Source organism: Pteropus medius, unplaced genomic scaffold (assembly GCF_902729225.1).
Source record: "Pteropus medius unplaced genomic scaffold, Ma_sr-lr_union100, whole genome shotgun sequence".
Classification (NCBI taxonomy): domain Eukaryota; kingdom Metazoa; phylum Chordata; class Mammalia; order Chiroptera; family Pteropodidae; genus Pteropus; species Pteropus medius.
In genome coordinates, this window is record NW_024350926.1 from 9,802,312 (window position 1) to 9,825,356 (window position 23,045).

Genomic DNA, 23,045 nt, shown 5'->3' on the forward strand with positions numbered 1-23,045 from the left:
GCATTCTATGTCTTCTACTTCTGAGATGTTATACGGTTTCCTTGTACCCTCAAAATCTCTTACCTTCTCCATATTTTTCATCAATATGTCTTTCAGTGCTTTACATTGTTTAGTTTCCTCTAATATTTCTTCTAGTTTATGAATTCTTTCTTTAAATGATAAATTCCATAAAAATCTTTTTCCCCCAGTTCTTGATTTTTTAGTTGGTTCTTTTTTAATGTGCTATGTCATTATATCTACATGTGTGTGTGTATATATATATGTATATATATATATATACATATATATATACACACACATATATATGTATGTATGTGTGTGTATATATATATATATTTATTTATATATATATATATATAATTTATGGCGCCCTGAGAAAATATTTAAGCTTGGACTTTTATTTTTTATTGAGTAAAGTAAGCCTGTATATTTTATAATCTTATACTTCCGCTTATTTGTGGTAAGGGTGGTATATCAAGTATTTGTGGGTATGTTTTTGTCTCCTGTTGGTAATGCTTATTTTCACTCGTGACGCTTGTTTCTTTGTGTGCCTGGTTACGGTCATATTACGTTGTATGTTAGACATTGTTTTAGAATCTAAATCTCATTTGTAAGAATAATTATAAGTCTAAAATGGTAGACATCCTCCTCCAGAGAGGACTTTTGTTTGCTTTTGCCAGGTAACTGGAAGCACTTGCAGTCTGGGACCATCTTAACTTGAGTTCAAGGTCTGAGGTTTCTTGGACCACCGAGACGATGAAAAACCAGGCTCCAAGTCTCTGCGGGAGTTGTGTTACTTACGGGCCCTGCTCATGGTGAGGATGTAACCGCTTGGTGTCTCACTTTAAAGCAGTGAGGGGTCTATTAGAGCCCTCGTTTTTGAGCTCTTATTCTTAGCTTCTTTTTTTTTTCTTTTTTCTTTTGTATAGAAGCCTATTCTTGATTTGTGACTATAGTATTTTCTTCTGTGTTGAGGGAGAGAAAGAGAAACGTGTATTTAAATGTCCATTTTTTAACCTGTATTTTTCTCCATTTGTTTGAGGGTTTTTTTTTTCTTTTTCTTTGTTTTGTCCTCCATATCGCTTGTTAAAAGAAAGAGGAGTCTTCCTGTCTCTTCAGAGGGATGGTTGTTACAAACCGAGCTGCTGCTGCCAGGTGGAGTGAGGTCCGGAGGTCTAGCATCAGCACGCAGGCTGCTTCTTAACCCCTTCATCTCCTCTCTCCAGCATAGTGTTTTCTGCCATTTGCTTTACTGTTCCATAGACAAAGTGCTGTGTGGATGGATCCAGTAAAGAACTGAAACCATTTTTGCAACTTTCTTCCACAGATAGGTGTTAAAATTATCCTCATTTTAGAAGAAGCTGAGATACAAAAGGCTCATGACCGAGCTCAGGGGTAATTAGATGGTGGCACTAGTGTTTGAATCGGGCTGTCGGGCTTCAGTCTATGCTCGTCGCTCCTGCCGTCCACTCTGTCCCTCTCATGTGGGATGTTAAATCAGCTGGAGGAACGGTAGAGAAGGAAAGGCAAATAATATCAAAAGGGCTTTGAAGTAACTCTGTAGAGATAAAGAATGAACAAGCCACAGAGAAGAAGAATTTAAAAAGAAGGTGTTGGCAAGCAGACGGCACCCAAGAACCTCCTTCCTCTGTGAGCGAGACAAGGTTTGCACGGAGTGCGTGGGTTTGGGAAGCAGAGAAGGCCGACCGTGGCAGGTGACCGGCTTAGTAGAGGCCACAGCTTACCGGAACCCATCTCATTATAGAAACTGGAAGGAGGGCACAGCGCCCGATAAATGTCACTCGTGAGGATAAGATGTGGCACTATACACAGCTAGGGAAGGGGGTTTGCAGTTTCTGGTACCTGCTGCAGCATTAACTTAGAGTCTTGACATTCGGTTAAGTTGGCTTTCGATGCCTAGTTTTTGTATGAAACGGACGTGAGATTAGATCTCCGCCTGGTGAGTTACCATGCCAGGCGTCCCCAGATGTGTTCTGGAGAAGGCGTTCTTCGTTTTAAATCATACTTCCTTTTCTCTCAGGCCCCAGTTTTCCCACCTCCACTTCATTCATTCATTCATTCATTCATTCATTCATTTTTACAGCAGCCGAGCAAGTTTCGAAACGCACATCTGACCATAGCACTCTTCTGCTTAAAAATCATCAGGAATCCCCACTATTTTCGGAATTAAAATCTCTTCAAGGACTTTTATCAGGGAGCCAGCCTCTCCTTACCCCGCGAGCTGTTTCTTACCTTCCTTTCTCTCCCAGCCAAGCAGAATTCCAAACACGTCAAGCGGTGTCATGTCTCTTTGCCTTTGCTCGCACTGGTCTTTTAACAAGAAAGATCTTGATCAACCCAGGTTTTCTTTCTTTCTTTTCTTAATCTTTGCCAATCCGAGAGGCTGGCAGGGGGAGCCGCGCTGGAGCGGGAAAGGCACATGACTAGTACCAGCCAAGGAAATTCTGAGAAGTGACATGTGTTGCTTCGGGCCAAGGCAAGGAAGAGATGATGTGTGATTCTCTTCCAGCTTCTCACACTTCACTGGCTAAGAAGGGCGAATGCTTCGGCCGGGTCAGCCTTACATCACCGGGCCCTTCCTCAGTCTAGACCCCTACACGACTGTGTGAAACAGGACACCCCCCTGATCTGTGATAAACTGATAAGAGATTGATAAGAGATCAATTTTCTGGTGCTACATCACTGAGATATAGGGATTCATGTGAAGCCACATCATAACCTAGGCCATCGTAAAAAATACTGTTGCACCATTGGTTTTCATTTTTATTTTTATTGTTACTAGTATATCCGAACTTTCATATGTTTATTGAACATTTTATACGTTACTTATGATCTTTAATTCTTCTTTGGTAAAATTCTTTTTCATGTCCTTTTCCTCCCAGACTATTCATATTGATTTATAGAATATCATTATGTTAGGCTACATTAACCCTTTTGTGCTAAAATGTTTTTTCTAGTTTATTAATTGCCTTTTAGTTTTATGATGTATTTTAATGTTTAAGAGTTTCAAAATAATGTATAGAGCAATCTACAAATCTTTGAAAATTGTTATTTCTCCATTTCAAGATTGGAGGGGCATTCCGAAATTTGACTGATTTTTCTTCTAATTTTATTTATTTTTAATTCAGCTATCTGACACATAGCATTATTAGTTTTATTTGATATATACATATTGTAAAATGATCACCACAATAAGTTAACATCCCTCACCCCAGAATTACAAATATTTCTCTTGTGATGAGAACTTTTAAGAACTACTTTTTTAGCAACTTTTAAATATACAATACAGTATCGTTAACCATAGTCTCCGTGCTGCATATTACATTCCCAGGACTTAGTTATCTTATAACTGTTAATTTATACCTTTTGACCACTTTCACCTATTTCTCCAGTTTTACTGGTTTCTATTTTTTAAAACACGGACACCTGTAATGTACTGTGATTTGTGTTGGTGTGTGCTGTTAGGTAGAGATATAGCTTTGTAATGATTCTTAAAACTTACCCGACTCTTCTAAATTAAAAAGACGGTTTTGGTGGTGTGCTTATAAGTTGTTCCTTAAATAACATCCTCAGGACATGAAATATCCACTCAGCGCATCCGGGAAAATTTGGCCAGTTAGCGCTTCACGGAAGGTCTGTCCGGTCCAGGGATGCAGAGCACACGAGGGGGACAGGCAGGAAGCAGAGATGCCTCCGGTCACTGGGAGCGCCCAGCTCCGTGATGCAAACAGCCTGGAACGAAATGGGAAGCAGCTCCCTTCCCCAGCAGCTCTTTATTTAGCGCTTCATTTCTTCGCTTCGTCATTCAGTCTTTTACACGGTACTAAGATGCCAGTTGAGGACTGGGAAGCATTTTGCCAGGCTGATGGGAAACATCTTTGATTGTTCTGTTGTTGTGTTTGTGTAAATGAAGCGACCTAGTAATTTATAATCGCTGAGACTTTCACTGCGCTCGGAGAGGAACGCAGTGTAGATAGTGAAACATCTCAGTATTTTTTTTTTCAGTTACGTGTTATGTAGATCTATACGAGGATGAAGTAGAATAATACTCAGGTATCTAGCCGAATACAGGCGGATGCGCCTCTGCTAACACAAAGGTCTGATGAGGAGCTAAAACTGAGATTCTGCAAATTGCAATTAGAAATGTATCTGAGTGATGATGGCGGGATGAGAGAGGAATGGAGGGGGAGAGAGAGAGAAAGACAGACAGACAGACAGACAGACCCTAAACAAATGCAGCCCGGCCAGAGGCAGATGTGTGAGCCAGGTCTAGGCTTCTGCTTTAGCAGCTGAGTCTCTACCGTTCATGAATTGGGCCTCCAACCTGTCATGGCCTGACTCACCTTGCAGAGAATTTGGGGTAACTCTGGGCTTCCATCGTTCCTGGCACCATCGACACAGAGAGCAGGTCGTAGTGGCCCCGGTCCCTGCTTTCTGTGTTTGTAGCAACATCAGGTCCCACAGTGTCAGCTTAAAATGCTACTGTCCATTATGATTCCTCAAAACATTGCAGTTGGAATGCTGCAGAGAATCGAGCTGTTGCTTCAATTTTAGAACTAAACAATATTGGTTTTTGTTTTACCAGTTCCTGTTTTTTGAAATCCTTTGTATTTTAACATCTGGAAGGGGAGAAAGAAAAAAACTTTCCATGCAATAATATTTTTAAAACCTGTTCTTTAAAAACAGGTCTTCCAAACATCCACAGAGTCACATTTTTAAGCTTCTCAAGACAGACCTATTTTTAAAATAATCTTGGCTCATTTCTCCAATTTGATATCTTTGAAGGCAAGTTTGTACGCTCCACAAATCAGCAAGAATTGTCACAAATTGATACTTTTTGACACAAAAATTTAATTGCGATTTTCGGCCTACACTCAGCAGATGGTCTAAATACTTCCAGTGTCATGTGGGCAACCACCTCGGTGCAATTTACATTTGTAGCCTCCAAGTGCAGCACCGGAGAACCTACCCGGAGCAGAGGTTACAGGACAGAGTGACAAGCTAGATCATTATACCCTGAGGTACGTGTTGTAGGTGATCGATTTAAACTATACTGTGATAAGCAAAGGGAAAGAATAGGATCAGTTAACAGATTGTCTGAGGACAGGAAGCAGGGTGAAATGACAGCACCTGATTTCCGGGGAATCGCACACCAAGCATGGGGTTCGACGAGCATTCAGCTATCAGGAAAGACCTTGTTGATCATCTCAGCTTTAAACGAGGTATTCGTTTCTCTAGAAAACCTTTTTGCTAACTGTACCCGTAAAAAGACCTATAGGAAAAGAAAAAACACTTTATGTAAACAATAGGAAAGATGCTGTGCCGTGTAAGATGTTATTTATTGATGTTAAGACCAGGGTCCTCGGGAAGTACACGATTCCTATTGTAAATCCCATTATGCTAATGAGCTACTCAACTAGATTCATTCATTCACTCACTCAATTATGTACTGATTTACTGTGTGCCGGGTATAGTTCTGAATACTGGGCTAAAGCAGTGAACAAAACAGCGAATGTTCCTGCCCTTACAGAGTTTCCGTTCCGGTAAGAGGAGCGAGGCATAAAACATAATAAATAATTAAGTCGTGTGGTATGTAAGAAGGTTATACGTGCTACGAAGAAAAATAAAGCCACGCCAGGGAGTCGAGGCACACCCAGAGGGTCGGGGGTCGCGCTGAGTTTAGGCCTCGTTGGTTGAGTGAGGTCTGAGCAGAGTGAACTGTATAGATATTTGGGGGAGGAAACGTGAGGACATTTTTGTGTAGAGAAGAGATCAGAATCTAGAACTGATTTGAAGATACAGCCATCGGGATCTGCTAACAGATTGGATGCAGGCTGTGAGAACAGCAGGTGCGAAGGCCCCGAGGTGAAAGGTCTGTCCCGTCTTCCGGGAGCGGAAGCATCAAGGTGGAAAAGCATGGTGGGGGCAGGTGCACAGGGCTTAGTGGGCACATTTAAGAATCTGTCTCGTGCTCTAACGTGGGCAGTTATTTATTTCATGTGCAGGGCTTTGCATATGCATGTTTATTTTATGTTCAGGGTTTCAAGCAGAAAAGCGATGCCACGCGACTTCCATTTTTAAATGATCACCCTGGCTGCCTTGTTAACACAGACTAGAGCGGGTCGAGAGTGAAGGCAGGAAAACCAGTTTGAAAGACGGTGCACTAATCCAGGTGCGAGAAGTCAGTGACAGTCTAGGGTGGTCACAGTGAGGGTGTTAGGAGGGGTTACATCCTACAGGTAACCTGAGCACTGAGTCATCAGAATCTGTTAACGGATTGGATTGAACGTAGGGTGTACAGAAGATAAGTCCAAGGGTTTTCATCTGAGCACCTGAATGGATGGAAATTCAATTAACCAAGATGAGGGAGGGAGCAGCCTTTGGGAGAGGAGAAGAGCTCTGTTTGGGGAATGTCCATCTCAACTGTGAGTGTCACATTAGAAGCCTAGGTATGTGAATATGCGGGTCAGGGGAGAATCGTGAGCTGCAGATATGAATTTGAATGTTGTCCATGACAGGGCGCTATTGAAAGGCATGGATCAGGATAAAGTCGCCAATGCCATGGAGGTAGGTTGATGCGAGGTCACGCGACCGAGCGTGAGGCACGTGCGCATTGAAAGTCTGAGAAACCAGAGCAGGAACAGCCGGTGAGGGGAAGAAGGTCAGGTGCGTGTCTTAAGAACCAAGTGAAGAGTCCTTTTTGATGCTTCTAGCTGATGAATAAATTGAAAATGGAGCATTGATCAGTGGGTTTGGCAATGGGGAGGTCATCGGAGCCGGCTCACACCGCTTACTGTCCTAGGTGCTAATTGTTGGCACTTCGTAACTTATTTCGCTATTATATTAATGATGTTGGCATGGTGGCTACGTTTGGCTAAAGTAGGAATCAAGACGAGGTTTAAAAGAAGGACCTGTATGTTTCTCAGCCAAGTCTGTGGATTGGGATCATGGAAACGTGATTATAAATTGGTATCACCAATAAACACTATCCAGCATCTCGCCACAAAGCCTCTCACTCTGCTTAAAGAGTTTCGCGAGTGGCAAGGAGGGCATGCGCTTTTGAGAAAGGACACGTCGCTTTTGTGTGTTTCTGTTCGTAGGTGGACACGAAGGAGAGCCGCTGGAAGGGGCTCATTTCCTCGTTTTCAGCTTTATCAACTTGGCAGAAAGTAAGTGTCTCCTGGCTGTGGCAGAGTAGTCAGTATCAGACGAGCAAAGACACACGCGAGAACTTTCGGTGCCAGGCTAGCCCGAGTCCCTCGCTCTCCATCAATAAAACGGGACTCCAAGCTCAAAGTATTAATGGGAGTTAAAGGAAATATTTTATCCATACTGCTGTATCTACATTAAACTACACAAACACCGTTAGTAGCTAAGACATTATTATTAGTGAAGTGGGTGAGAGAAATTAGGTAAAAGTATAGGAAATGTGGATTCAAAATTGGAAGTCCTGAATTTTCATTCCAAGTTTGGCATTGACTAGAAACCTTAAACAAACCCCGTAAACTGGCAGGCGCTGAATTTTCTATTTGAACCTGAAGGCTTGAGTTAGACATTTTCTAAAGAGTCTTCCAGTACTAAAAAAATAGTAAATAAGTTAAAAGAAATAATAATAAGCAATAAATAAAATAAAAACAACTAAGTGAGCCTTTATTGATTGATCGTTTATTGAAATATGATGGTAACATTTGTTGATGTATTTTATTTTTCAATTTAGAAAATATCTTCAGTTATTGATAATAAAATTAATACATTTTTTTTCAAGGCAGTACAGGAATTTTAAAAAGAAGGAAAAAGAAAAAAAGGCACAAGTAATCCCATCTGTCGCTACGGACATTCTGATGTCTGTAAGGCTACTGAATAACAATTGCTATTGTCAATGGAGTATGTTTCTTTTCTTCTAAGTAGTTATTTACTGATATTGGGCAGTTACATTTTAAAATATAAATTTTGTAATTGTTGCCTTTGCAACACTTAAGTGATTTTTAGTCAATATTTTTTCTTCATGTAGAAGACTTTCACCTGCAAGTTGAAATTATTTAACAATTTCTAAAGGGAACCCTCGTGCACTGCTGGTGGGACTGCAAATTGGTGCGGCCACTTTGGAAAACAGTATGGAGGGTCCTCAAAAAATTAAAAATAGTACTAGCACATGACCCAGCAATTCCACTTCCGGATATTTATCCAAAGAAAACCCAAACACTGATTTGTAAAGATTCACGCACCCTATCTTCACTGCAGCGCTATTCGCATTAGCCAGGGTACGGAGGCAACCTCAGTGCCCATCAATAGACAGTTGGATAAAGTAGTTATGGCTCAAATATACAGTGGAATATTACTCGGCCATAAAAAATGAAATCTCAACAGATTTTTTTCAGTGCACAACACAGTATTATTACTGTATCGTACAGCACAATGCTGTCCAGTAGATCTCTAGAATAAGCCAGTACCAGAAGGACAAATACTGTAGGATTCTGCTATATTTAAAAAAAAAAAAAATTTGTTTTGCTTTCGTTCATCTTCAAATAAAGCGAAGCCTGCAGGACCGCTGTTGCTTCCCAAATAGTGTAGATTACCCGTCGTTCTCGCTTCTGCTCACCTGACGTCCGTTTAATTCATCTTTCACACTTAGACCTACATTCAGTCCTGCTGCACCTGAGGCAGACGGGGAACGAGCTGTGCCTAAGGGAGGCTTTCTTTCTGTATGTTTCGCTCTCTATCCGTGCTGGGAAAAATGCCCCAGATTTTGCCGCGGCGTGCTGTGTGAGTTCCCGTGCGTGGATTGGGGGTGACAGGGGAGGGGCGGGGGAGCAGATTTGCACGCGTCCTCACCGGGAGTACGAAGAAGCCCCTCCTTTTTTCTGGACTGCTCACCCGCTTTCGCTAGCAAGCTGCTAGGAACTGAACGTCTGTGTCCCCACGATTGCACGTGTTCGGCTCCCACTGGGGGGATATTTGGAGCTGGGCCTTTGGGAGGCGGTTCGGTTCAGAGGCAGTCACGAGGTGGGACTCCCTCCCCCCCCCCATGAAATGAATGGCCTTCCGAAAAGAGGAAGAGAAAGCATCCGTTCAGGGAAAAGCCACGTGAGCGTGAGCGTGCGGTGAGCAGGTGGCCGCCCGAAGGTCACGAAGGTCAGGAAGAGAGCATCCGTGACCCCCAGTCTGCCTCATCTGGGACTTCCAGCTTCCAGACGGTGAGAAAGGAAACCGCTCAGGCTGAGCGATTTTCTCGTAGCAGCCCAAGAAGATCGCGACAGGGGCGAGAAGTCAGGTCGGAGAAGAGCGACAGGGCCGGTCTGCGGCCTTGGGCTTCTCGTTGGCTGAGGCCACCGGTTCTGGTTTCCTGGTTCTCACATAACCACATTCGCATCTGTGGAAATTGCTCGCCCTTGCTCCCAGCGGCTCTCGATTATAAAAAACCCCTTCCCCACTGCCTTGCTGGAGAAATAGGTGGCTTTTAAGAAGATCGGCACCGTTAAACCAACAAGAGCAGCGTGCTGGAAAATGGTTGCTTGTTTTCTTCACTCGCTCCGGCTGGGGAAAGGGACGTCCCAGGCCGAGTCTGTGTCCCCCACGGCCTCCTGAGCTTCCAGCCCTGTTCACTGTTAGTGAGAATCGGCAGAATTTGCTGTAGCTGCTTCTCTGAAAACTGCACATTTTCAGGAAGGGAAGTTGCATATCAGCCATTGATGTTTTTTCTTCACAGTGATTCAAATTTACTGTATTTGGTAGTAATTCCTGGCCGAGATCTGAGCTATATCGTCGGCAGTATTTACTGCTTCCATGCCTGCCGAACGGTTCCTTTCTCATTTTTATTTCTTCTTCATTAGACCTGTCAGTCTCCAGGAAGAGGCCTTTATCAGAGATTTTCATAAGATATTGCTTATTTTCTCCTTTCAAATAAAAACGAGTGAGTAAAATAGCTATGGGGAGTTCGGTTATTTGAACCACGAGACAGCTGACAGCTCATGTAACAGTTTTACAAGTGTGTTTCTCAAGACCCAGATCCACACCCCGATAATAGGTGTAACAAGAAAAAAGGTTCTTACGGTCAAATAAAAATAACACAAGCGAAACAAGATTAAACACGATTCTTCACCGAAGGGCTTTTCGGCACCGCGAATGCAGGAAAGGGCATCGTGAGTCCATGAGACGGACATGATATGCAGTGTTTCCAGAATTTATGTAAATTCGGTGTCTTCGTCTTTCCTATAAAGCACCACAAAGGAAATATAAATTTATAGAACAGACTGTAAAATACCGGTGTAACAACACCATTTCCTAATTGTGGGTGAAAAAGTCAACAGTAAAGGAAAAGTCTTTAAATGGGAGCCTTGCAAACTCAATCATAGAAACGTCCCTCCACCCCCGCTCCCTGCTCCTTCCTCCTTCCCTCCATTCGTGCGGCAGATGCTTAAACGTCCTGTGTCACCCAGAACGCGTACTTGACTCACAGTATCATATACAGTGGAAAGGAACTTTCCACGTGAGGGAAATAGTATGTCCATCTCCCACGTTCCGGGAACATTCTGGGAACTGAATGAAACGATGTGTGTAAAATGCTAGAAAAATCCCATGGCTGGACCATGAAGCCTACGAACCAACATTTTTCAAAAACGTCGGTTAACACACTGGTGCGTTGAGATTCATTGTGAAATATGTTGCAAGTGACTAATGTTTGAAGTTCATAATATTACGTAGTTTTCTTTTTAAAGGCAAAGCATACTGTGCCCCAGGTGACCCTTCTCTTTGTCACTTGTTTGATTTCTGACATGATTTCTTAAGTGGGGGGAGGCGGGGAGCTCCAGCTACCCTTTTGGAAATCGCCCTGGGGATGGGTGGCCTCTGTCATTTGCTGTGTGACATGTGAGAGTAGCCCAGAGGCTGGGGACTGAAGCCGCAGACCCGTGCCCTGGGACAGTGGACATTCATCGTTTGGGGAGAGTAAGGACAGCCCCACAGTGCACGCTGGCTTGGCTCGAAGCCGTGGAGACATGCAGTTAACCACACGTGCTGCGAGGCTGCATTGCAGGGAATGAATCACTTGGCAGTGACTGAGCTTAGTGGCTCTTGGCAGACACATAATTTGGGAGAAAGTCTGACGCTTATGCAAATCTTCCTGTGACCAACTCAGGATGGAGGCACTGGTTTCGCTGTCAGTGAAGCCTGACTATTGTAAAGAGAATTTTTGTTTGCAAAAGAGAACGTTAACGGAAGCCATCAAGTCACTTTGCCTGTTAGATTTTTCTTTAGGAGGCGAAAGAACTTTATACAGGGGAAGAGTTACATGCTGCCCGGAACTAACGGTCAGTGCGGATGACATCAAACGTTTCTGGAAAATGGATGCGAACTCGCGTAGCCAGTGAGGAGAAGCCAAGGTTGGCATTTAAAAGGACTTTCCTGCCTAGTGGCCATGCAGCAGACGTTCTGATTAAAAGCAGACTCACTCTGCCCTTCTACCGACCTGAGGGCACCTAGCGGCAGGAGCCTGTGGTGCCTGTGCTGTGCACCCACATGGCACTAGTCCTTGGGGACAGAGTTCAGAAGGCTGTTTCGCAGAGAGCACCAGGAGCACAAAGCCGCAGACACTGGTGTGTGCCGGTTCTCCACGCTGAATTACCCCTGGTTTATCTTGATGGGCATATATTATATAGACACAGGGGAAATATCTAGAAGATGATAGGATCTCATTATCCGAGCTTCCTCTCGGGAGGCGTGGTGCCACGCCTGTCGCCTGCGTCCACCAAGCGCAAGTGATGGTGTGTTCAACGAGCTATTTGTTGAGCCAGCGTGCCAGTGGATGCTTTACAGTGCAGTGGCGCACTGGGAGCTGGTCGAACCTCGGGAGGACCCGCAGATCTTCCTTAGTGCATATCTGACATTGCTACTGCATGAACGGAGATGCGAAGCTGCTGCCGCTCCCCCACCATAGGCACGCGGTGTTACCGTTTGCGGACTGTGTCCCTCACCCACGCTCTAGGCGTTTTTATGGTAGATTGCTTAGAGCTACACGCTTGGATGCGGGTCCCCTAACAGGCCTCGGGCCTGCTGACGTCTTGCCGGAGGCTGTAGAGCGAGCCCCAGAGGGTGGGCAGGGGCGGTTTGGGGGTCCTGACCTCGCTGCCGAGGCTGGCGCGGGGAGGCAGGCAGGTGGCAGAGGAGCGGTCTCGTTCCTGACTCCGGCGCGTGGGTACCAGGCCGGCTGGGCGGGGCGCGGCCGCTGTGACTCATCTGTGCTGGAGCCGGTTGTTGGCAGATGTCTTCCCTAGAAAGCCAAGCCTCGGAGGCAGGTCCCTGATGGCAGCGACGGGCACACACGGGCAGGGCCTGACAGGAGCTGCGTGTAGTCTCTTGACTCCAACGCACGCCCGGGTCGTGGAGGGAAAGCGGGAGAACCAGGCAGAGGAGCAGGCGGAGCAGGAGCGGCAGGGGCTGGTCCTGGGCTCAGGGGGGTCACGCGCTAGGGCGAGGCCCCGGCCGGCGCCTCCCGGCCTGGCTGAGCCCGCAGCCCCCGAAGCCGGCGGTCGGGGAGGGCGCAGGAAGAGCGTCCTGCAGGTGAGGCCGGGCGCGGCCCCCGGAGACTTCAGGGGGCGTCTGAGGGCGCGCGCGTGGGGGTCGCGGGAGGTGTCCCCCGAGGGCCTGGAGCCGCGCAGCCCGGGCGACAGCCCCTCTCGCTTCTCTTGCCGCCACCCCCTTTCTCCAGCTCGGAGCAAAGGATGGAGACGGTGACATGGTGACGCGTCCCCACAACAGCATTGGGCGAAGGGGACAGAGGACGACGGGAAGAAAACCAAGAGGTGGGGAGGTGTCTTTTGACTATCGTGCGTGTGCAGCTCGATGACCTGGGTGCTTCTGAATCCGCCAACGTGTGGGCCTCGGCCCGGAGCGTCGCTGCAGAGCCCGGCACGTGAGCCCCAGGCCGCGCCGCTGGTTACAGCGCGCGGCCCGGTCACCATCTGGGGCCTCCCCGCGCGGGCCGTTACTCAGGCCTGTGATCGCTGAGAGCTGGACACGGGCATGTGGACACCAGCACTTGTTTCTATATACTTAAGCGTTGGGGAAGCCCTCGTATAGCTCCGTGTGCGTGTGCACGCGCCTGTGTGTGCGTGTGCATGCGTGTGCGTGCGTGTGTGCACAGTGATCCTCTTATTAGTCGTTTACTTACTAGACTTACAGAGTCCGCTGCTGATTACAGTGGTTTCCTGTAATGTGTGCAGGCGGGTGTGGACAGTGGGGGACACGCCCGTCCCCCCTCCGGCCTGTGATGGCTTCCAGGGCCCCCCCGTGTCTGTCTACCCACTTTGGCCATGTTCACAGGCAGCAAGTGGAATGCTGAGGAAGGCCCCCCGCCCAGGCTTCTGGGACTCCTCTCTCTCCCTCTCTCTCTCTCTCTCTCTCTCTCTTCCCTCCCCCTCTCTCCCCTCCCCATGCCCCTTAGATTCAATAGAAAAAGATATTAACACCAGAGCCATGCCTCCCCTCCCCTTCCTACTTCTTTTCCATTCACAATAATATCGTGTGAAACGCTCCCCAAACCCGGTTGCTCTTAGGATGCTGTTTCCTCCCCAGAAACACTGCTCTGCACGCATCCTGTCGCGACCCCTCAGGGAAGGACAGGCCGCAGGGGACTGACGCAGGGGACTGACCGAGGGACGGAGGAGAAACAACCGTTTGGAGGGCGGGTTCTGGCCCCTGTGGCCGCCTCCTTCCATCTGCCAACTCTCCGTCCCGGGGTGATGTTCAATCTCAGTCTTGCTCTTCAATGTGCAAATAGCTCCGAGGGTTTTTCTTGGATGGTTCAGTTCATAGCCCACCGGAGCTCTCCAGGGAAGGGGACGTCGCGGCGAGGGACCTGGTGAGGCTGATGTCCCCTCCTCCTCTTTGCTGTGATTGTCCTGGGAATGGGTCGCGTACAGATGAAGGTGTAAATTTACATAACTGCACGCGGCCTCGAGGTGGGGCGAATGTGTCCTCGCGCGAGGTGGTTGGATGATTTCCGAGAAGGCTCCAGCTCTTAAAGCTGATCTTCCATACCCGAAAAATGGTTTTATTTTCCTATACGCAGAAGCCTTCTTCCCCACTAGATTGTTTTTTTTTTTCCTTCTTAAAGTATTGATCATAAAATTCCATTCCTCTCGGGTCCAGAGGAGGAGAAGAATGTGACATTTTCCTTATGGCGTCCCTTAGGCCTCCGTTTAGAAAAAGCAGCAAAGAGAATTGAGTGGAGGTGGGAGTGACGGACAGGAGGTTCCTGGAAGGTTTGCCTCTCCGCTTCCAGAACACCCTGCGTGCCACCATGTCTCCCGCCATACTATGTCATCAGCTAATAAAATGCACTTGATGAGGGACCTTGACAATGGCGGGGGTTTCTCATGCTCCCCGTAAGAGAATTTTTAGCTGCACAGCCCACGATCCAGCAAGCGGCGACGGCCTTGGGTGCTTTCTCTAAAGAAAACCGACGGCAGCCTCATTCCCCCACTGAGCGGTAAAACAAACTCTGTTCTCTTAAGAGAACTGGAAGGAATGAGGGGAAAATAAATCCTTCCACCAAGCAGATTTCAGATGGTGACTCCTCCGGTAAGGCGGTCATAGTTCCGCTCGGGGCGAATACAAGCTCGCCAAAAAATTAGACGGAGTGAAGCTGTTGAGACGACGTAGCGATAAAGGCAAGAGTTTCTAGTGTCTTTTTTGTTGTGGATGCTGCATTTGTTGAGATTTAAGCGCTTAGGAATTGGGGGTACTGTTTGTGAACCCCGGAATGGTTTTTTTCAGTTTTCATAGTGCTTTCTGGGATCTCGTTTGTCTTTGAATTTTGTGCCCTTTAAAAAAAATGCGTAATTTGCTTTGCCTTCTCTGCCTGTGTTTGACGAGCTGTTTTCATCTGTGATTGAGCCGATATACCCAGGCCAGAATGTTCTAGAACCTCTCTGCTTCTCCTCCTCCTGCCCTTTCTCCTCCCTCTTCTTCATCACCATCAATACCCCGATAGGTGTCATATTCTTAAAAATCAAAACCTTTTCAGGTTCTCCGAAAAGTTATTCTATATAGATGCCAGCTTTTTATTCTTTTGTTGGTTAGGCATGACTCAGATAAAAATGATATTTTATTCAACCACCAGAGGGAGTCCTCTAATCTATGGATTCTGAAAGGAAACGAGAGTAAACTAAATAAGGAGGAAATTTTGTGTTATGGTTGAAAATCGGAAATTTAATCAGCTGTGTGTCATGGTATGTGGGCTCACATGTCAGGCGTTTTGTACATAAAGTAGACTAAAATCTCGTTCAGCTACAGATGCCGCCTCATTTTAATTAACTTATTAAATAATAGCCTCTGGAGTTTTTCCCCCACCCCCACCCCCAGGAAAATTGGACGTTCCAAATATTTTTCCCACAAATATTGTGTGGGTGCGGAGTGGGGAGAAAAATCACCCACCTCTTCCCTGCCGGCTAAGCAGACCCCGCCCCAGCAGGCCATTCTCTCCAGGAAGAAGCCCCATCGAAAAATCCCCTTGCAAACATCCGGCATCTTCAAAAGCAAGCTTCTCCCGCGATCACATGTCCCTGTCACTTTTAGAAGGACCAGTTGTTGAGAGAGGAGGGTGCATTTCTCCGCCATAACTAGACTGTTGTCTCAACGGTGAAATAAACTATAAACGATGAATAGTGGAGTATATTCTTTCGGAATCAGCATTGATGGACTCCTTTTTTTACCTCCTCTGACCTCTTATTGTCTCCAGGCTGCTGACGAATACATTCAAAGTACCAACAACGTCACCTGAATATTAGCATTTTGAACCTTCCCCCCAAAAAAGTCTATTTGATGATAGCATAACTCTGCATTTTGACTAGGTGTATATCTCTCTGTGGATAACCTAAAAACTATTTGTTAATAAAGTAAAATATTAAATACATAGTCTCCATTTTGACTTACAGTTTCCCACAAAGCACAGACACTCGTATTTCACAGGCGGGTCAGGTGTGGTCATCCACGAGCCAGCCAAGGTCGCTTCTCTTTAGAGGTAAGAGGCCTGAACCACAGTCCCGTCTCCCAGACAGCCAGGGGACAAGCCCTGTGCCCCGCTGCGGTTACTTCCTGGGCCAGCGTTTTTGCACCTGCTGTCACAGGTGCACGGGAAATAACACCACAGCTGCGCCTTGCAATAGTCTCGCTCCCTTAGAAGCATGCGGCATCTTGGGTATTTTTCCCCCTCCCCTGGCCCTGCCACACCTCCTTAAAAAGCCACAAGGCTGATTTTGTGCCTGAGGACAAGGGTCCTCATCAAACACGGTCTGTGACTTGCGCTAATATATACATCTGACCACAGCCCCCTTGGCCTGCCACAGGGGCAGATGCCGACTGACAGGGTGGTCAATGACACAAACCCCAAGGACAAGCAGGGAGCTACAAAACAGTTAAAAAAACAAAATGAAAAGGATAAATGTTAAATGCATTTTCTGGCGCCACCTCTAATAACGCATCCCGTGTGATGGAGTTTATTTCACTTATTCAAAAATAAACTGCTGAACATGTAGAAATGTAAGGTTTGAAGCTAAGATAATGTAAGATTTTTCTGCAGAAAACTGCTTCTGGATAGTTTTCTCTTCTTTGCCCTTTCATTTCAAATTTAATAATTCCATGAATATCTTCCATTCAAATGTGATAATCCCCCAGGTGAATAATCCGTTCTTAGAAAATGTCCTTTCTGAAGGAGGAAGCCATGAACATTCCTTTTACCTTGGTCTGCCAGTCTTTGATTTTCATCCTTTACTATATTTTCTAAAAACCTGAGCAAAGGTGCATGAAGCATTGTCTTTCTCAATGAGATACGCTGCATGCAAAATTCAAAACTCTCAAATCCGTAGAAAGCACTGTGAAGAAGGACACGACCAGTCACCGCTCGGCGTAGACTTGCCTGTGCCAACTTAACTTCACACTTCAATGGGCTGGATACGGAAACCTGTCTTCCAGGATTTGGACTCGCTTCGGCACCTACCGAGTTATCTTGGACCTATTATCATTTTTCTGTGCCTCGGTTTTCTCATCTGTAAAATGGAGATAATAATAGTACTTATCTCATCCCGTTGTTATGAAGATTAAGTGTTACTATTTGTCAATTATAAATATTTATTAAAAAGTAAAAACAGTGCATGACAGAGGTATTTGTCTATTTAATAAAACACGCATACATGTTTTCACAGCATTATTATGCTTGAGGTTAGCATCGTGCAATTAAGGATTGGGTCTCTTTTTTCCCGTCTACCCAGAATGCTCATATTAGGAGTTTATTTAACAGTGAGAGCGGTGAGATGCATTGGATCCCAGTTTTCTCGTCTATAAAAAGGTGATGCTGATCCTGTCCTGGAAATCCGATGTGAAATGGAGTGAGGTAGCATGCATGAAATGCGTAGGGAAGGATCTGACTGATGATAAGCACTCAGTAAACATCCACTGATAAGTACAAATAACTGTGCAAAGTCATAGAAACTCAACCAAACTATGTAAAGATTCAAGAATATAAATTGACTATCACAGAAACACAATAATTGTCTATTAAAAGGTTCAGATTGTTTGGGTCTCAATTCATACTTTAGAAACTTAAATAGGATAAAAATTGCCAATACAGTGATAATGAATTTTGACTTACTGGAAAAGCCTTACGGAAATACTCTTAAAGTTTACTGAGATGCATACAAAACAAATGTAGACACGTGTGTGTTTCTCTCTTTTTCATGTCACTCGGTGGTGAAGGAATGACCATCGTGGCTTCCTGCGTGAGGGCGATTGGAGGAAAAACGAAACACACACCTAAGTCACGTGCGAAAAGGTGATCAAATGGCGTGGTGTGGAGTCCGCACCATCTCAACACGAGTGAACCGGATGTCAGTATCGGACGGCCGATACGGAAGGTCACAAAGCCAAGCACGTCCATCATCACTCCACAGAGTCTATGTGAGAGGCATTTCATGGATACATGTGGTCTGCTTTTATGCCCACGAGTTTTTGTTTCATGCCCTAAACCAGCCCCCGCTGTGCATGTTGTCATATTCAGTAAGTCACTGAGGTATGGCAGAGTAATTAGAAGGAAAAGTAGGCAATTGGAAGGAAATGAGCAGGCTTGATTGCAATGTGCAGCCAGTAACGAAGAGGCGCGTGGAGAATAGGAGGATGAAAACCAGAGGGTGGGAAGATTACATAGGGGCTGTCCACCCCACACCAGACAGAGGATGTCACTCCCTCACAGGACGGGGGACAGCACTCTGATACCTAGGAGGGCTGGTAGGGACAGTTGACAGCATTACTATGCAATGTGATTATCACTATCGTGCCAGTCTACAGCGACCACATTTGTGAGTTACATAAGATGATTCTCTTTACATAAGATGATTCACAAGGGCAGATAGCATGGAAAACCAAAGTGCAATTCAGTAGAAGTCAAAGCAGGGCCATTATTATTCCATGCATTATATGGGAGAGACATTCTGTGGATTTATAGGATCTGCTTTTATGCCAAGGAGTTTTTATTTTGTGCTGGGGTTGCCAAGACTTAAGAGGCTGGTCGTACATCTCTTTTTATGAAGAGTGAACGTCAGATTCGGAGGTATATGTGAATGTAGGAGGGCGGGGATGGGAAATAAAATAGTTTCTGTTACCTGAATCAGGAGCTGAATAAAAAGACAAAGTGAACTTGTAGCCCGATAGAGTCGTAGCACTCAAATCGCTTTGCTCTTTTTCAAACATACGTTTCAGGCTCCAGCAGTAGAATGACAGGGCTGCAAAGCTTGCTCCTGGCGCGGGCAGTTCAAACCAAGCCGAGAGCTGACTGCGGGGAGGATGGCTCCTGACAGAGGTGGACCCCAGCGTTGCCGTGCCTTGTGTCCAGTGAGGGCAGCTGCAAATGTACACCATATCCATCAGGGCTGGCTTCTCCTGTGAGGGAAGACACAGGGAAGAATAGCGAGAGAAGCTAGGGCCCTAACTGAGTTCTGCAGGGTTCTGAGAACCCCACTATTTCTCCAAGGATATCTGGATCCCTAACCTGAGATATTTTCTTCAGTGATCAAAGTAAAAGACCATCAGGGCCAAACAAAACAAAACAAAACAAAACCTGTCCTTCCATTGCGAAATGCCTGGGGTGGGAGGGGGAAGGGAGGAATAATTTTTTTTTAGAGAAATGTCCCAACGAGAAACCCTACACTCAGCTGGATCATTGGTCATGTGCTTTGAGAACAGAAAGTTTTCTTTTCATATGCAAAGTCTTAGAAAATACACGGCCCACATTCACTTCTGAGAAAAAGAATTTCTCCAGTCGCACAAGTGATGAATTAAGATAGAGATCACAAAAATGAGGAAGTTAGCACTGAAATTATTAGAACATTGTTTAATTTAATCGACAGCTGTAAAAATTCATGTAAATATTTTGTTAAAAAAACAATTTTTCAAAGAGACAATCTATAGTATGTATTCATATCAATTTGACTTAAAAGTACAAATTATCTTTTATTAAAACTAGGCCCATGGGGTGAGGTTGGTGGCAAGAGAGGAAGTAAATCATGCTACGTTTCTCATCTTTCATAAGAGAGAGTCAAAGGTTAACACTTCTGCACTGATGTGGAAAATTTAAGTACACGTATTGCAGTGTGTTTTTAAAATGTGACTTTTTAAGCAATCAGTAGAAACATAAAAACAGGGTGACTTCTAAATCACTACAGAAACTAAGCAAACAAAATATCTATATAGAGAAAGACAAGTAAAAGGAAACTAAAAGCACAAAATAAACAGAGCTTGAAAGAAAAAGTCCACAGGACTAAATATTACGCATATAAACATATATTTTTAAAAAGGCTAAACTCACTGTTAAAGCACAAAGATTAAAATTTGGCCACTCCAGAATATCTAAATGTCCACCATACACAAAAGATAACCCAAAATAATACAGCAAAATATGAGTAATAGAAGGGTGGGCAAACAGGAACGAAATAAAGGAGTGAGACTATAAATATCCATTGAAACATAATTTCAAAACAAAACAAGTAAATGTGAGAAAGGTAAAATTTGCTATTCACGTTGAATTTATAAGAGGACAACAATCTAAATAGCAAATAATATGGTATTGACATACACAGTGCAGAAAGGGCCAGAGAAAACAGAAGAAAGTAAACAGTACAACAGTTTGGGACACGTTCTTACCACTTTCGATTTTTGACAAGTGATTAGATATAAAATAAGTCAGGACATAGGAAATTCTGGTTAACCGATTTAATTATTAGAATGATAATCGACATTTAAAAATATTTCATCCTTTTCATTTCCCTTTAAACATTGATCAAATTAATGATATGCTACTAGACCACAGAAGAAATCCCAATAAATCCCCCAACTGGGGAAACTGAAGGACCCTTCAATAAATCCCCAAATTAAACAACACTTATAACTATTTTGAGATTTAAAAATATCCTTTTGAGAACTCAAAGATGAAGTTAAAATGAAAAACTTAAGACTTGTATTTCTAGTAATAATGCAGAATGCATACCCTGAAAAGCTTCACTCCAATGTACATTCCTCTGTGGATAAAATAAAACAAATCATTTTTAATGTGTTTGCTATAATGTAAAGGAATCCCTTGGGGTAAAAAAAAATAAAATAAAATAAAGAGTTAGAAAACTGATTGGGAAATAGAGTTGAAGTCTCTAACTCCCATGCAGAATAAGTTCCAGAAAACCAGGAAAATTCCCCAGGAGACCAGGCCTTGGACCCAGGAGAGGGGATAGAGGTTGAAAGTGAAGCTTCTGAACAAAGCTAAGACTCAAAAGGGCTAAAATATTCGTTAAAGAGATGATATAAAACAAAACAAACAGATAGCAGCAACCAAGGAAAGTCGCTTGTGGACAAAGGTAGAAGACAAAGAAGCTTGTTTGTTTTGGCTGGTACACTCCGTGGGCAAGCAGGCAGTGGACAATAGGCTTTCCGCTGAGAAATATGTATTGGTGTGGAGCCCAAATTTCTACTACTTTTGTGGTTTAGGGAACCACAAGCTGAGAAATGAACTTAAGCTGATCGAAAAGCAAACAAAATATAGCATGCATAGCAAATGACAAGTAAAATGAAACAAGTAAGAAGAAAGGACAGAATAAACAGCATGAAGAGGGATGCGCTCTCATTTCAGGCCAGGTAAAAAATTCCACAGAAAAATCCCACTGACCATAAATTTACGATTAAAATTAAAAGGCACAAAGAAATTAGCCACAGCGAATGAGAACAACTGTAACATAGAAAATACGAGAAAGAGGCATATATAATAAAAAGAACAAATACATTTTATGACAAGAAAAACATAATGAAAAATATAATCGAATACATTTATCATGAAATTTTTAATCAAACCAAGAAGACTTTAAAAGAGAATTGAGACAACGAAGGAAAGAATCTATTTAAAGAGATAAAACCTAAGATTTTTCGTAAGTGATTAAAGACATAAATCCTTGTTTCTTGAAATCCTTATATTCAAGAAACATAAAAGAGTGCTAAGCAGAAAAAAAGATGAAATCAATACCTAGATTCACCATAGTTTCTTAACAGATCTCCAAAGGTAAAGAGATCCTTAAAAAGCAACAGAAAAATAAATCTACACATGAATAAAACTGACAGCACATTTCTTAACGATGACATTCAGAAAAGAGTGAAAGGAAATTTTCAAAGGGTTGAGAAAAAATAATGGGACGTTTTTATTCTCTTTCCAGGGCGAAGGCGAAAAAACTTAGGACAAATACATACGGAGTTTATTCCCAACAGATATTCACTCAAGGAACATCAAAAAGAAGGAAAACTATCTTGGAGAGAGTGTGAAATACAACATTAAATGAGTAAAAAAGAAATTCACCTGCTAAACCTTTGTGTCAACACAAAGACTGAACGCGTAAAATAATTTTGTCTATGTTTTCAAGTAAATTAAGCCAGACAGATATGAAAGCGAGCACGACGATAGCATGAATGATCGGGTGGAGTTGATGAGAGTCTTCTGACATCTTTTGTTGTTTGAAAACAATATAGAGAGAAATTTTTTTTTACTGTTGTTTAATTTTTAACTTTCAAGTTCGGTATTAAAATTTTCAGGTAACTGTTGGGAAAAAAATAGAGGTCTAATTTCTGAAAGCATAGAGAAAAGAAAAAAAACAAACCTTAAATCAGATCAAATGGCAAAACACAAAATAAGATGGTAGAAAGAGTTCCAAAGACAGTAATGGCAACAGCAAACGTAAGTGAATTGTTCTCACCAGTGAAAATAGTCAGGTTATATTTTTAAAAATCAGCTCTATACAACTTAGACCCAATAACTCGATGATTCAGAGACATAGCAGAAGGAAAAGGTACCCAGAAGATATTAACCAAAAGAAACTATTACTATATTAATATCAACAAATTATATTTGAAGACAAAAGAAGTTAGTTATAAAGACCACTGCCTAAAGATCAAGTACTCGATTAATCAGATTACCGGATCCAAAAAGGCCATGGCATTCGGTGACATCACCCACAGTTGGTGGCGATGACGCGTCCTGTGAAGCAAGCGTCCGCACACCGGGAGGGGCTGCTGTACTGCAGGGTCGTAACCACGCACACCACGGGCTGAGATGGCTCCTCTGTGTGGTGACACCCTTTCAGGAGGAAAATGGTGTCTCAGATCTTAATAAATTACTTGGATATGAACCCTTGTCTCAGCGTCTGCCTTTGAAAAAACCAACCTAAGGCATCAGCGATAACCTGATAGAAATATGCCGAAAAAAAATAAGTCCATTCAAATAAATCACAGAAAACTGTAAAATACTATAAATAGCAATAAGAATTAAACCATAAAACATGAGTGAAGAACATTAGAAAAGGGCTTGAAAATTGAGACAGGCTATTTACTTATGTAAAAAGATGACATGCCATATAAATATTATTTTCTCCTAAATTTATATAAAAATGTAAAGCCATTTCAATGTTATTCTAAAAACATGGAAGAATTAACATGTAATAGTTACTATT

The 23,045-nt window shown here is 43.8% G+C and overlaps 1 long non-coding RNA gene across 1 annotated transcript in view; it reads left to right on the forward strand.

The window, feature by feature from the left end:
- LOC120585529 (uncharacterized) overlaps window positions 1–22,724 on the forward strand; it is a 73,598-nt gene extending 50,874 nt beyond the window's left edge. The window contains exons 10-11 of the long non-coding RNA XR_005648398.1: window positions 17,770–18,069; window positions 21,759–22,724. This is a non-coding gene — a long non-coding RNA (uncharacterized LOC120585529). The remainder of the gene's footprint in view (window positions 1–17,769; window positions 18,070–21,758) is intronic.
- The last annotated feature ends 321 nt before the right edge of the window (window positions 22,725–23,045 follow it).